The sequence below is a fragment of the Hypomesus transpacificus genome, chromosome 23 (assembly GCF_021917145.1).
Source record: "Hypomesus transpacificus isolate Combined female chromosome 23, fHypTra1, whole genome shotgun sequence".
In the NCBI taxonomy this organism is placed as follows: domain Eukaryota; kingdom Metazoa; phylum Chordata; class Actinopteri; order Osmeriformes; family Osmeridae; genus Hypomesus; species Hypomesus transpacificus.
The window spans coordinates 9,163,538-9,178,413 of record NC_061082.1 but is presented as its reverse complement, the minus strand read 5'-3'; positions in this window follow the sequence as shown (position 1 = coordinate 9,178,413).

The following is a 14,876-nucleotide window of genomic DNA, read 5'->3' as shown; positions in this document are numbered from 1 at the left end:
AGATTCAACATGCCTTACCAGTCTCTACTTCTAATCCTCTTCACTGTTCATACAGTTTGTTCAAACAGTTTGTTCTGATTGACAGACAGCTCTCAACTCAGCAGAAAACTTACCTCCGTATTATCAGGTATACCTGCGCCTTGTCCATTAATTGTAGCGGGTTTAGTTATCCCTTACTTCTCAGCGTGAGAAATAATTTCTCAGCGTGAGAAATACAAGGTGATGCGTGAGAAATGGCTTAAATGCGTCGGTCTCACGGCGAATACGTGAGACTTGGAGCCCTGTGTTCAAGTGGGTACTGAGAGAAGAAGTTTGTAAGACAAACCATTTTACTGGAAACTGCCTCTCTGGAAATCTCTTCATAAAAGCAGACTTATGTATTTTATTGTTTAGACTGTTAAACCACATTCAGGGATTTTACAACCTTTTGGCTAGCCAGCACTTCTCTTAATTGTTAATTAACAATGTGCGTTGGATGTGGTTTTGTTCCACTAGATGGCACTGTGCCCATTCATTCAAGGGCAGCCAGGTGCTGTCTCGGATATGTGTGTGGCCTCTGGTTAGGAAGACTGTATTTGAGCTAAGCTTTGTTGTGTCTGGTTTACTCAATACAACGCAATAGTAAATAAGCAGTCTGGTCATATCAAAGGCTTTATTTAATAAAATATGTATTTTTTTGATTTGTTCATGAAATCACACATTTCTAAAGTCAACCAATGACGCATTGATCGTATGACCCTAAAGAACATGCTAATGCTAATGATTATTTTCTGTATTTTTAAATAGTTACTTGTCATAATTTGTGCTTTTTAATGTTGTGCTATGATATTTTGTTCTTTTTATTGTGATACTATATGCTTTCAGGATGCTTTTTGCATTGATATGCTTTCAATTGTGGGAGGCAGTGGTTGGTATTCAAAAGCAGCTTACCATTTCCTCTCCTGAGACGTGTCTTGGTGTTGTGTCAGTTTACTGCTCAAACACGGTGAAATCATAGATGGTTTTGCCTTTGCCTCACTATCACTGTGCTACTCTTATCAGAGACAGACTACTGAAGTGCTGTTAATCGATTTTGGACTGAATGCACCCAGCAAAACATGTTTTGTTTTTGTTAAGAAAGGGTAGATAAATTGTACTGCCTCAGATGCAAATATACATCCAGGTGGATGATAATGTGGAGTATTTCAGGTGAGCTCTCTCCTCACCACCACCTCCACTGTCACCATCAACCAATCCTATAACAGAGCTCCTATTTGAATGAAAATGGACCAAAGGTATTTTTAATGAATCCTTTTGTATAAAGCAATTTCTGATTCATTTTGCTCTTTTACTCACCTCTCTATCTTCCACTCCTCTCTCTCTGTCATCTCTCTTATACACACTTTTATTCTTTCCTTGTGCAGCTCGCACCCCCTCCACCCCCGCCCTCCTCCCACGTGCATATAATTCCACAATGATTTTAAGAAATAAATTAAACACTCACCATGCCATGTTGATAAAAATGGTATTCCAGTAGTGCGAGTTGTGTAGAATACACAATCTGTTATTCTCGCAAGCACATTGCTATATGCATTGTTTATTAAACCCTCAAATAATCAGCAGGCGATAAGACATTTAATTGATTTGGCACATTAATTTACAGTAAACGTTTAGTTATAAAAGGCATCATTTGGGGGGGATTGACATTGCAAATGATTGTCCTCGTATTAGCACTTTTAACGGACGCTAATGTCGGTGGTAAAAAAATGCTTTTTGCCTTTTTTGCCTGATTCTGGTATCACCTCTTAATGCAAACCATATTTAAGTGCATATGATTTTGGTGTGAGTTCCACTTCTGTTGATTAGTTTTGTAGAAATGAAAGCATTTGACATTCAGCAAGATTTTGTATGTCGATGTTTATTTGTCCCATGGAAACACAATAAGCTAATGCACTGATAAGGCCGGAATTAAGTTTGCCTGAACTGCAACATAAATACAATGGAATTCAAATTAACATTTGCAAAATTACGTGTCAAACTCATGCATAATTAAACAAATGTCAATCCAAACTGGTGTGCATATACTGTAGGCCTACAACTAAGACTGAGGTCAGATGCCATGAGGAAGCACTGTGTATATGTACACGCTTCATATTACATGAGGGCTTTAATGGTTTTGGGGTAATGTTTTGGGTAAAGAAGGGATAAGTTGTTAGAGATTTTGTATCAAAAACTAAAAACCTCCATCCTATCAACCTCCAAACAGCAGTGCAATGTCAGAGCCCCTGGATTCTTCCGCATTGCAACAATTAGCATATATCCCCAGCTGCTGACTGCTTCCTTTCTGGGTGTTTATTTCTTTGAGATCTTAAAGGTTTGTTTGGCCTCTTCCCAGGTTGTGTTAATCACTAGCTCACCAGCACATGCATATTTCTCCTTCTTTATCTTATTGCATATACAATTAGTTCTATGAAGCTGAGGACCTTACATGACCTGATTACTTGGCAAAAATAGAGTTCAAATTCTAAATGTTTATATAATTTGACCCCCAGTATAAGCCTTCTGTATCGTTAGTGAAGAGATGTGCTTGAAATGTAATGAGGTGCCACTGAGAGTCAAGGTGGTTTAGCTAAGGGATGTACACCACTGGCTTTGCTCACTGTTTAGATTCACATCATATGCAATTATGGCTTTGGTGGTTTCCCTCCCAGTGATTCTACAGTGTTGACCTCCTCTTTCTGCCTGCTGCTGTTAGTCCTTGTGATTCATTCATATTGGTGTCATAGTCAAGAACACACATGGCCAACATGTGGCTGGTGATAAAAAGAACTGTGGCTGAACAAGATCACAGTACTGTATTTTTTACCAGGGCTTGGAAATACAGTGACTTGCTAAAGTAGACAAATGAACATAACTTTTCATAATAACTTCAGTAAATCAAACAGATACAAATCAAACAGCTGCAAGACCCAGTGAAAAGCCACCTTTTTTGGCTCTTGTTTGTACCTTTGTCATGCCCCAAAATTTGCTGCATGCAGCTCTGTGTACTTCCACGGAATTACAAAGAAGAACGTTTTTCAAGGATATTGCAAATGTACTACCGTCGTAAATGCAGTTTTCCAGCCTGTACAGGGAATGCTGACACTTTTACATGTCTTCCCAAGGAACCAAACACTCGACGGGCTGTGATGTTTGTCTATGATGTAGCCTGTGCACCAGGCTAGGACTGGGTTCTTTTAGTCTCTCTCTCTCTCTACTCTGTGCGCTCTTTTCCAGTGCCAATGACGTCACTAATTGGGGCTGGAGTGGGCGTCTAGTGGGCCACTTAATTGCCGTAGAGGTAGGCGTATATAAATAGACACCTGAGGTCCTTACACCAGTATGTTGTCACTCTGCTGCTGACACTGGTGTGAAGCTATGATCTGGGTGCTGTCTTGAACTACGAAGGTATGTCGAAGCATTTTTCTTCTCGATTTCACTGCGGATTACCATACTAAAATGTTTGTTTCCATAGTGTGTGTGGAGGAGCAGACGCTGACCGAACCGTGGCGTACCAGTGTCTGCGTAACTTTCCATAGACAAGCACCCACTGGGTATTATGGCTGGCGTGGGGTACCTGCTACAAATGTAGTGTTCCTCGCAAACTGACGTGAGCTGCAGGTACGTCTTGAGTTATGCTCTGCCCGCAGTCGTGTAGCTCATTTTCTCTTTGGTGCACTGATGAATGTGCGTAGATACGGGCGCATTGGTGCTATGGCATATTTATTCTGTTATGTGTGCTGACTGAATCCAGATCCGAAATTGTATTGACTATGAAATGTGACTGACAAGTATTAATTGTCTGTTTTTAGACTTTTTTTAAACTGCAGCCGGCATTGTTGGTTGCTGTTCTCTACACGTATGATTGTGGTGCTGCTCAAAGCCTGACTAGTTTTTGGTTTGTTTTCTTTTCCTCCAGCCTGTTGATCGTAGGTATTATTGTGAGAGTGCATGTAATGTACATCACAGGCTAGAGTGGTTTTCTTTATTTTCTTTATTCCTTAGTTTTGTCCGCCCCCTTCCCTCTCATGTCGCCAGCCTCAGTGGTGGTGTAGCCAGGGTAGCATATAGGATCCTTTTGGAAGGCAACTTTTCTAGTTTCCCTTCTTGCACTCAGAGTAATTTAGACATAAAGTTGCTGTAAAGTGTGAATTCTAATGCCCTTAAATCAAGTTTCTCAGAGTGACATTAAGTTGCAGTGAGTCTATAGACAGTGATCACGTGGGATATTGGGACTCTAACCCTTCTATTGGTGTTCTCATTGGCTTCTGAGGCTACTCTGCCATTAGCTTGGCGATTCCTCCCCCCCCCCCCCCCCCCCCCCCCTGTATTGACTTGTTTATTTATTTTACCTGTTGACCAACCAAACCGACACCTCTATACCATGTATTAATAAAGATGGTATTTTTATACTTTTCTAAGAACCTGTGTCTGAACAGATTATTAGTTCACAGAGTTCCCCTTGCTCTGGCATTAGCACAGACAAGTTTAGCTCAAGGGGTGGCGTAGTCAGCTGTACACTAGGGGGCGCTACAAAATTAGAAGATCCTTGTGCAGTTACAGTTACATATTACACATTTGCTCGAACCATTTCACCGAGGACAGTTTTGAAAACCCAGGACAATGTAAAGCAGGATTTGCTAAGAAGCTGTTGCTGAAAAGAGGTGCTGTTCCGACCTTATTATCTCAGCCGCAAGCTGTAGTATGATGTTGTCGCTAACAGTTATTAGCAATGCTAACGTATCCTGCCTATATTTAGCATTGGTAGAATGTGTGATTATTTAGTTTATTGCCAATGGGGCTATGTTATTTCATGTTCCTGACTGTTTCATTCAAATAATTAAGCCGTGTTGTCATGTAAATCTACAATTCAAGATGCATGTTTGTCCAGGGGCCTGTACCTCGAATCAAGATCAACATGCTCTGGATTACTTTCAGTTACCCGGCTACGCAAAGCCTAACAATCGCAATCACGATAAGCGGTACTACGACGGCAGTTATCAACTCTCTAAAGCCCAATTTATACTTCTGCGTTTTTACGGACACGCACACAGGGAACGCCCTCTCCGTCAAGGAACTCCCTCTCCGTGCCGTCTCCGAACCCTTCGGAGAGCTCTACGTGCACCTCCTGATTTTCCTAACTATCTGTCCGTCAGTCTGTCATTTTACGGATACCCCTTGGCTGTGATTGGTCCGTATTAAGAACCGCTTGCGTAATGGGCGGGGTTGCCGTGACCAACAAGAGAACAGAATCCTTTGACCGCCATTGTTGTAAGTTTTTACAATTCATATTTCAGCTAAACAGTACATGTAAATCAGCATCTGAATTAAAATGTGACAAGAAATGGGTCAGTGTAGTTGCTGAAAATGTGCTTATTTTATTGATGAAACAGCTCATTTGTAAATTTGCTCAGACTTTTCGATAACCTGCTGCATCGCAGTGCAACGCCATCTACTGTTCTGGCGGTGAATTGCTTTCAGCACGCAGAGCCGTCGGAGCAGGGGCGAATCTAGGTATCCACTTTTTTGGGGGGGGGGGGTAAGCCCCTAGGTAAAACCTATTATTTTTCCTGTGACCCAACAAAACTCAATAGTATGAACCTGCAGAGCCGGAGACCCCGGAGGGCCCCGGAGAGCCAGAGAGCTGCAGTTTCAGGGCCGCAGTTTCAGGGCCGCAGTTCTAGGACCCTGACAGCGCCACCTAGCGAATTGAAAGGCAGTATCACTAGATCGCAACAAGATATTTTAATGCTTTGCGAGGCACAAGGAAAACTCGTGATGATGTTGGATGTCAAAATTATATAGAAAGGTATAATATTTGAAAATATGTTCTAATAATATAGAAAGGTATAATATTTGAAAACATGTTTGAATAATAAATATTGGATAATTAAAGAAATTAAAATCACATACAATTTGAATAAATTTGCATATTTCTTAGATGTCAAGATCCAGTAATTTGATCAAATTAAGTAAGCAAATTAAGGAAGCTAAAATAGCCTAAAGAAAAGGTGGAAAATATGTCAGTGGATAGATGTGTGATGTCTGGAGTGGCCTTAAAGGTTTTCTGGGACTACAGAGAACCAATGTACACCCTGCAACATGAGCTCTCCAGCTATCAGGGTCACCCCATGATGGAAGGAGTGGAAGGGGCATTTCTTCAGACGCTGGTGCAGCAGGTTGGAAGCCCAGGTGTGACGGTATGCAACGGACGTGGCCACGCTCCGTCACTACAAGGCGTCGTTCGCCACTCGCTGGGCTCGAATGCACGACCTCTGACTTGCCAAGCGCGACCACTACCAGCTACGTCAAAGAAAAGCTAGCTATTTGTTGACGCGGGTAGCCCATTACATACCTGAGGAGTGAGTTTCACAGGTTCACACCCGTTACACAGGCATATGTATGTTTCAAGTAATCTATGTGACCATGTTCTTCAATAATTATTTATGAATATTGTAGGAGTGAAATGATTACTGTTCTCTGCAGTGACAGGAAATACAGTGGTGTTGCTGCCACCACCCACTGTCGTCCCACTGTGCCATACAGAGGTAACAGTGAAACTAATAGTCATACGCCAGTATACCATATGTGGTTGCTCAATATTGATCAAATATACAATGTACTTTCTCAAGTGGAGGTGCTAGATGATCAGGAAACTGTGTCTGCCTGCTCAGAGAGCATTTTGGGGGTACACTTTTGGGTTTTATTTACCACTTGTAACACAGATGGTGAGAGTGTGTGAACGTGTGGCTGTGATTTAAGTGTCTGTAATGACTTACTAATGGTGGTCCTTAAAGTGCACATTTCAAATATGACTCAATTGATTAAATTGCAATGGTGTTAAACTCAGCAGGATGAGGAACTTCTTCCTCCTCCTGAGCCTAGGGCCTCAACTTCAAGGCCAAGACAAAGACACAAGGTATAAACAATTAACCTTGAAACACAGTAGTCAAATGGACACCTTCAACTTTCTCCAAGTGTGCCTTGCAGAGGGACAATGTTCTTTATTTGTTTCAGGTTGGAGCAGACAATGTGAGGGCCCTGTAAAAAAGAACCCTGGAGCTCGATTATAAGAGGCTTTTAATTAAAAAAAACCAGGCTGGAGATAGAAAAACTGGAATATGAGAAGACATAGTACATGACTGAATGAATGACACGAAACTTAGTTACGCTGACATATTTTTCTGTGTTCCTAGGGAAGGGAGAACACATGAGGATGTATTTGTTAAACTTTTTTCTACGTTTTGGTCTTTTTCTACCTTTCTGTGGCTTTTTTGTTGTGCCTTTTTAATCTTTTGTGAGGGTTTTCACCACTTCTCTCTTTTAATGTCCTATTTATTATTTTTGAAAAATGCTATAAAAGTGAATGAAACATAAACATTCAATGAAAGTAGTGAAGTGATATTTTATTTAACTTGAAAAGAGACACATTGTTCTTTTTGGTTTGAAATGTTTTGGTTGAAAGAAACGATTTCTGATATGGAAATGATTAGAAAATGGGTCAAAGAAACTCAAGGACAAAAGGGTTAAGGGGAGACACCCCAGTCAATAGGGATAACATATCGACATGAAACCTCCCCAGTTGATAACTAATAGTAGTTTAAATATTGTTTTCATTACTAGTTTCCTGTAAATGTATGCAGGGGCGGCCTTAAGCATCTGGGGGCCTGTTTCAATAACTAATATGGGGCCCTACCCACATAAAACATAAACATAATAGAGCAGAACAAGCAAGGATTCCTGTTGGTTTGCATCGATGGTATATTATTTTATTACGTGCACTTTCATCTTAATGAACAGGGCAGCTCAACATTAAAATAATCCAACTTTATTTGATTAAAACGATATATAACAGCGTTTTACGTTGGAATAGGCCTCGCCCTTTCACGCACGGCAACTTCACTGCTTACTGAAATTGATTAGCGCAGTATATTTTCAGCTGTCCGGGCTGACTTAAAAAAAAACAGCTCAAACATCCCCTCTGTCGTGTTTATGCGACTACTTATTAATAAAATAATCAGGCTCACTCGGAGGTCAAGTTCACACGTGAAAACATCACTTGGTTTACTTTAGGTTCTGCCCTCAATGTATCCATGTGCATGGCGAATAACTAATATGAAAACAATACACAGGGGTTACTTCACAATTAAATGTGCAAAAATACAACAAAACATTCTGCTTCACAGATCGTGTTTGAATTTGTACAGTGGTTGCAGTAGAACATTTTTTTTTTTTTTTTTTTTTTTTTAGGAACAGTCCATAACTTTGTTACATCCACCTGTAAATAAGACAAGTCATTACAACTCCAGTCTTTTAGGTGGTGCCCTGGTTCTTTCTGGGTAACGCCCTGGATCCTGTCGTGTCTTCTCTGGAGACACACTGTCCTTTGCAGGTGTCATAGTCTTTGGTGTGTCCTGAACAGTAATGAGCTGTGTGTTTGATGGCGAGTCTGGTGTTGGGTCTTGTTGGTTGGATGCAGGCAGCTCAGAGGTACCGTTTGGCTGCACGTTCAGTAACTGATCGACATGACGTCTCCATGTCTGCTCTCCAACATCCACCTCGTACATCAGTGGACCATTTCTTGTCACAATCCATCCCGGAGTCCACTTGTTTTCTCGATAGTCCCATGCCAGAACTTGCTGTCCAATGTCAAAGCTCCTTGTTGCCTTGCTCGACATTGCGTTGAATTGTTTGTTCTGCACTTCCCTTCGCAAGTTGGGTTTTAGGAGGTCAATGCGAGATCTCAAAGGCCTGTTCAGAAACAACATTGCTGGAGTTTCATTTGTTGTTGAATGGACAGAGTTCCGATACACAAAAAGAAAGTTGTCCACTTCATGTTGAAGGGCGACGTTTTCCTTTCCCATGGCTTTGATTGATTTCTTACAGGTTTGAACAAACCGTTCTGCCAATCCATTTGTTGCAGGGTGGTGTGGAGCTGACTTGACATGCTCCACACCAATCATCTTCATGTAGTGAAGTGTAAACTCGTCTGAAGTAAACTGTGGACCATTATCGCTCACAATTTGCTCAGGTAGGCCATTTCTGGAAAAGATGGTCCTAAGTACAGAAATAGTCCTTTCTGAGGTTGTGGATTTCATTTGCACCACCTCTGGCCATTTTGAGTGGGCGTCCACAGCTATTAAGAACATGGAGTTCATGAATGGCCCGGCAAAATCAATATGCAGTCTCTGCCAGGGTGCCGACGGCCACTCCCACAGGTGTAAGGGTGCCGGTGGGGGCGCATTCTGAACAGTGTGGCATCCTGCACAGGTCTTGGTGATATCCTCAATCTGTCTATCGATTCCCGGCCACCATACGTAACTGCGAGCCAGACTTTTCATTTTGACAGTGCCAAGGTGACCTTCGTGTAGATTTTCCAAAACTCTACTGCGAAGTTTGGGGGGTACTACTACACGTGATCCACACATCAGAGTTCGCTGGCAAACAGAGAGCTGGTCACGTCTCACTGAAAATTCAGGAAACATGGCATTTCCATGTGCTGGCCAACCTTGTACTGTGATGTCATACACTTTTGCTGGATCTCCCGATGTAGGCTTTTCCTCCTCAGTTGTCAACAGCAGGAGGCGTGACAAGCCATCAGCATTACAGTGTTGCTTCGTACCCTTGAACTCGATATAATATGAATGAGCTCCCAGGAACAGCGCCCATCGCTGCAGTCGGGTGGCTGACATCACTGGAATTCCTTTCCTAGGGTTGAAGATGGATACCAGAGGCTGGTGGTCTGTCACTAGCGTGAACCTTTGGCCGAAAAGGTAGTGGTGAAACTTTTTTATGCCCCACACTAAGCTAAGGGCCTCCCTGTCGATCTGCGCATAATTGCGCTCAGCACTCGTCAGAGACCTTGACGCGTATGCAATTGGACGCTCAGACCCATCAGCCATGGTGTGTGACAGGACGGCACCAATCCCATAAGGGGACGCGTCGCAGGCCAGGCATATGGGCCGTGATGGATCATAATGGGTAAGTAGCTCATCTGAGGTTATTAGTTTTTTTGTTTCCTTGAAAGCTTTTTCAAATTTTTCTGACCACTCCCATTTAGTTCCAAGCTGTAGCAGTGTGTTCAGTGGATGTACTACTGAAGCGAGGTTTGGCAGAAACTTGTGATAATAGTTGACAAGGCCCAGATATGATCTTAGCTGTGACAAATTTTCTGGTCTGGGGGCTTTTAGCACCGCTTCCACTTTGTCTTGTGATTTATGTAAGCCAAGTCTGTCAATGATGTGACCACAATATGATATCCCATCTTGAAAAACTCGCATTTTTCTCTCTTTGCCCTTAGGCAAAGACTTAGTCTTTTGAGCACTATGCTGAGGTTCTGGAGATGATCTTCATCATTCTTTCCTGTGATCAAGATGTCATCGAGATAACACTGTGTTCTTGGTATATCCTGAAGCACTTGCTCCATTGCTCTTTGCCAGATAGCTGGAGCTAATGCAACGCCAAATACAAGCCTATTATACTGGTACAGTCCCTTATGCGTGTTGATGGTTAGCAACTTTCTACTTGATTCCTCCACTTCCATCTGAAGGTAGGCCTGAGACAGGTCAATTTTCAAAAACTTCTCCCCTCCAGCTAGAGATGAGAAGGTGTCTTTGATTTGTGGTAGAGGATACTGTACAGTATGCAGCACCGGATTAATGGTCACCTTGAAATCGCCACAAATGCGAACACCTCCACTTTTCCCCTTTTTAATCACTGGGACAATAGGTGTAGCCCAGTCGCTCCAGTCAACCTTGGAGAGAATTTAGATTCCTCCAGGCTCAGAAGTTTTGCATCAACTTTCGCACGCAGTGCATATGGCACTGGACGTGCCTTGTGAAATCTTGGTGTCGCATTGTCATCCAAGTCAATCTTTGCTCTAATGTGTTTTAGCTTGCCAATGCCTTTCTCAAACACTTTTGCATGCTCTTCTAAGAGCTGAGACAGTCTTTGCTTTAAGCTAGAGTTGTGGCTCTCGAGGCTTGGAGATAAGTTGAGGGCTTTAATGGCATGCCAATCAAGCTGGATTTTTCTTAACCACTCTCGCCCAAAAAGAGCTGGTCCTCCATTTTTCAAAACAGAGCTCCAACTTGTGTGTTTTGTCACCATAAGTCACATCAACTTTAGGTTTTCGTTTAGGAGACACTCTCTCACCAGTGTATGTTTTTAACATCACTGGGGTCTTTTCTAGCTGAAGCTTGGAAAACAGTCTTTTGTAGTCAGCTTCAGAGATTACAGACAAAGCTGAACCTGTGTCCAGCTCCATTTTCAACTTTACTCCGGACACTTCTGTTGTTATCCATATAATTGTCCTATCTACTTCTGTGATGTTGTGCAGTTCCAAGCATGAAAGGTCATCTTCATCACTATCGGTTTTATAAGATTTGTCATATTCTGTCACTTTATGCATGTGTCTGGTTTGGTGTTCTTCGAGCCTGGGCGGTAGGACAGGGTGAAGTTGAAACGGGTAAAGAGCAAGGCCCATCTGGCCTGCCGGGAATTGAGGCGTTTGGCCGAACGCAGATATTCCAAGTTCTTGTGATCTGTCCACACCAGGAACGGGACCTCAGACCCCTGTAACCAATGTCGCCACTCCTCCAGCGCCGTCTTCACCGCCAACAGCTCCCTGTTTCCAACGTCATAATTCTTTTCTGCAGGGCTTAGCCGACGGGAAAGGAATGCACAGGGATGTAGTTTCTGGTCGATGTCCGATCTCTGAGACAGCACTGCCCCCACACCACTGTTGGAGGCATCCACTTCCACGATGAACTGACGGGCCGGATCAGAATGGGAGCGGTGGTGAAGTGCCGTTTGAGGTCAACAAAGGCCTGGGCCGCCGCCGGATCCCAAGCAAAGGGTACCTTCGTAGAAGTAAGCGCGGTGAGCGGGGCCGCCAGCGTGCTGTACCCTCGAATGAACCTCCAATAAAAGTTGGAAAACCCCAGGAACCGTTGGAGCTCTACTCAAGAGGTGGGTTGGGGCCACTCCATGACGGCCTCAACCTTGCTGGGATCCATCCGGATGCACCCGGCAGCCACAACGTAGCCCAGAAATGACACAGTCGAACGATGAAACTTGCACTTCTCTGCCTTGGTGAACAATCGATTCTCCAACAACCGTCTCGGGACCAGACAGGGAATAAAGGCACCCACGGGGGGGCGTTGTGCCAGGATGAAGCTTGATGGTGCAGTCATAAGGTTGATGGGGTGGAAGGGAAGTAGCACGTGCCTTGTTGAACACCTCCTTTAAGTCCTTGTACTGTGTTGGCACCGATGACACGTCAACGCTACAAGGGGGAACCGGGACTCTGCCCCACAGGTCCTGAATAGACTTCAAACAATTAGCCAGACAAAAGGGGCTCCAACTGGCAATGGAACCCGAGGACCAGTCAATGTGGGGGTTGTGTTTGACAAGCCAGGAAAGGCCTAGCACCGACGGAAACCGTGGCGACTTCAGGGGTAGAAACTGTATTTCCTCACGGTGATTTCCAGATATGACCAGGGAGACAGGGACAGTCACGTGACCTATGCGACCAACAGAACGACCGTCCAAGGCCGTGGCTTCAATGGGTGAGTGGGTATTCCCAGTTGTTTGAGAAGATCCAGATCCATGAAATACTCATCTGCCCCAGAGTCAATCAGAACATTTACACCCAGTGAATGTGATCCCCACAAGAGAGCAGCATGAAAAGGCAAACAAATAGTAGAAAGGGAATCTGTATTTGGCTCACCTGTATTCCCGTCCTTATGGATGAGCCCGGTCTTTTAACGGACAGCTGGCTATGTAATGTCCCGCCTCGCCACAGTAGAGACAGGCGCGGCTCGCGACTCTCCTTTACCGTTCCTCGAGTGTCAAATGGCCCCTTCCTAATTGCATGGGCTCCGATGGATCTGGACCAGCCACTCTCGGTGGGCCTCGGAATGACTCGGCAGAGGACGAGAACTCCCGGGGTATTCGGTCTGTGCTTCCGCGAAGCGTCGGCAGCGCCGGAGCGGGGCGATGTGATCTCCTTTCCATGTTGCGTTCTCGTAGCCTGCTGCTAATCCATGTAGCAACTGCGATGAGTGAATCCAGGTCCGGGGGTGTATCTCGAGCAGCTAGCTCGTCCTTGATGGACTCGGATAAACCAAAGAGGAAAGCATCAAACAATGACTTGTGGTTCCATGAACTGTCTGCAGCGAGGGTTCGGAACTTAATAGCATAATCGGCGACACTGCTGGACCCTTGTTTCAGCAGCAACAGGTGACGTGCTGCCTCTGTCGGATTGTGGAACGTCAAACACCTTTTTTAGCTCAGTTGTAAACGCCTCCAGGCTAGTACTCACGGGCGAGTCCTGTTCTTTGACAGCGGTAGCCCAGTCCAGAGCTCTCCCAGACATCAGGGTTATGAGATACGCCACTCTAGACTGTTCAGTGAGAAATGACGATGGCTGGAGGTCAAAGATAAAGGAACACTGGAGCAAGAAAGAATGACAGGACCGGGAGTCACCTGAGAACCGTTCAGGTGGAGGTAAGTGGGGCTCCCGTTGGTTTTGTATGGGGGGTGATTGAGGGGAGAGAGGCTGGCTCGGGCCGGACAGCGAGTGGGTGAGTCTCTCCAGGTGGTGAGCGAGACTCTCGGTAGCCTGCCTCTGGTGCTCTCTCTGTGCCTGGAGCTCCTCCATCAAGGCCCGTAGACCCTCTTTGTGACGACCGACAGCACCCCTTGGTGGGCTACTGCTTGCTGTAGGCGATCGAGCTCCGCTGGGTCCGTCATGGCCAGATCGTTCTGTCACAAGGCAGGATGGTAGACCCAAATGCGGACAGGAAAGCGGGGTAGTTTGCAATAGAGGTTTATTCACAAAGCAAACTCGTAGTCCAGGGCAAGCAAGGGTCAGCAACAATGTATCGATGTAGAGGTACGCTGGGGCAGGCAGGCTCGTTGGGCGGTCGGAGGTCGTATCGGGGCCGAATGGCAGAGGTACACTGGGGTCAGGCAGGTCCGTGGTCAGGAAACAAAAACAGGTAGCGATCAAAACCGAGAATACATTGACTAGACACAAGCTGGAAACAACTGCGAAGCACAAGACGATCTGGTAACAGACAGAACAGAGAACACAGGTTAAATACAGACGACAATAGGGAACACCTGGTGAGGGGTGGAGACAAACCAACAGGTGAAACGGATCAGGGTGTGACAGTGTGTTTGGTTCCAGTATGTTGAAAAGTATGCCAAAGTGAAAAACCTAATTTCACAGGTCATGTAGGCGAGATTGTGCTGAAAAAAAAGATACCAAACATTGGTATGATAAACATTTCTTAATGTAGTATATCAAGGCCAAATCAAAGGTACTCAAAAACTGCCAAAATAGCTCCAGACTCCAGAGAGTTAACCACAATAGCAAATGATACATATTTAAATAATATTAGGCTTGCCTTCAGAAACTTTGGTGAAACACACCCATTATTCTTTATTTGATCGTGTAATCAAGCCAGACTGCTTTTGTGGGACAATGAAGGTCCTCAGTGACTATGTTTCACCCCCACTTACATCTGATGGAAACGTCTTGGAGCCTATATAGGGATTCAGATGGCTGAGCGGTGAGGGAGTCGGGCTAGTAATCAGAAGGTTGCCGGATCGATTCCCCGCCATGCCTATTGACGTTGTGTCCTTGGGCAAGGCACTTCACCCTACTTGCTTCGGGGGGAATGTCCCTGTACTTACTGTAAGTCGCTCTGGATAAGAGCATCTGCTAAATGACTAAATGTAAATATGGCTCTGTGACACAGTTCAAGTTTTTTTTGATTACATTATTACCAAGTCTTGTATTACCTGTCGTTATATCCATTAATAGGCGTTTGGTTTTGTAGGATGAACAT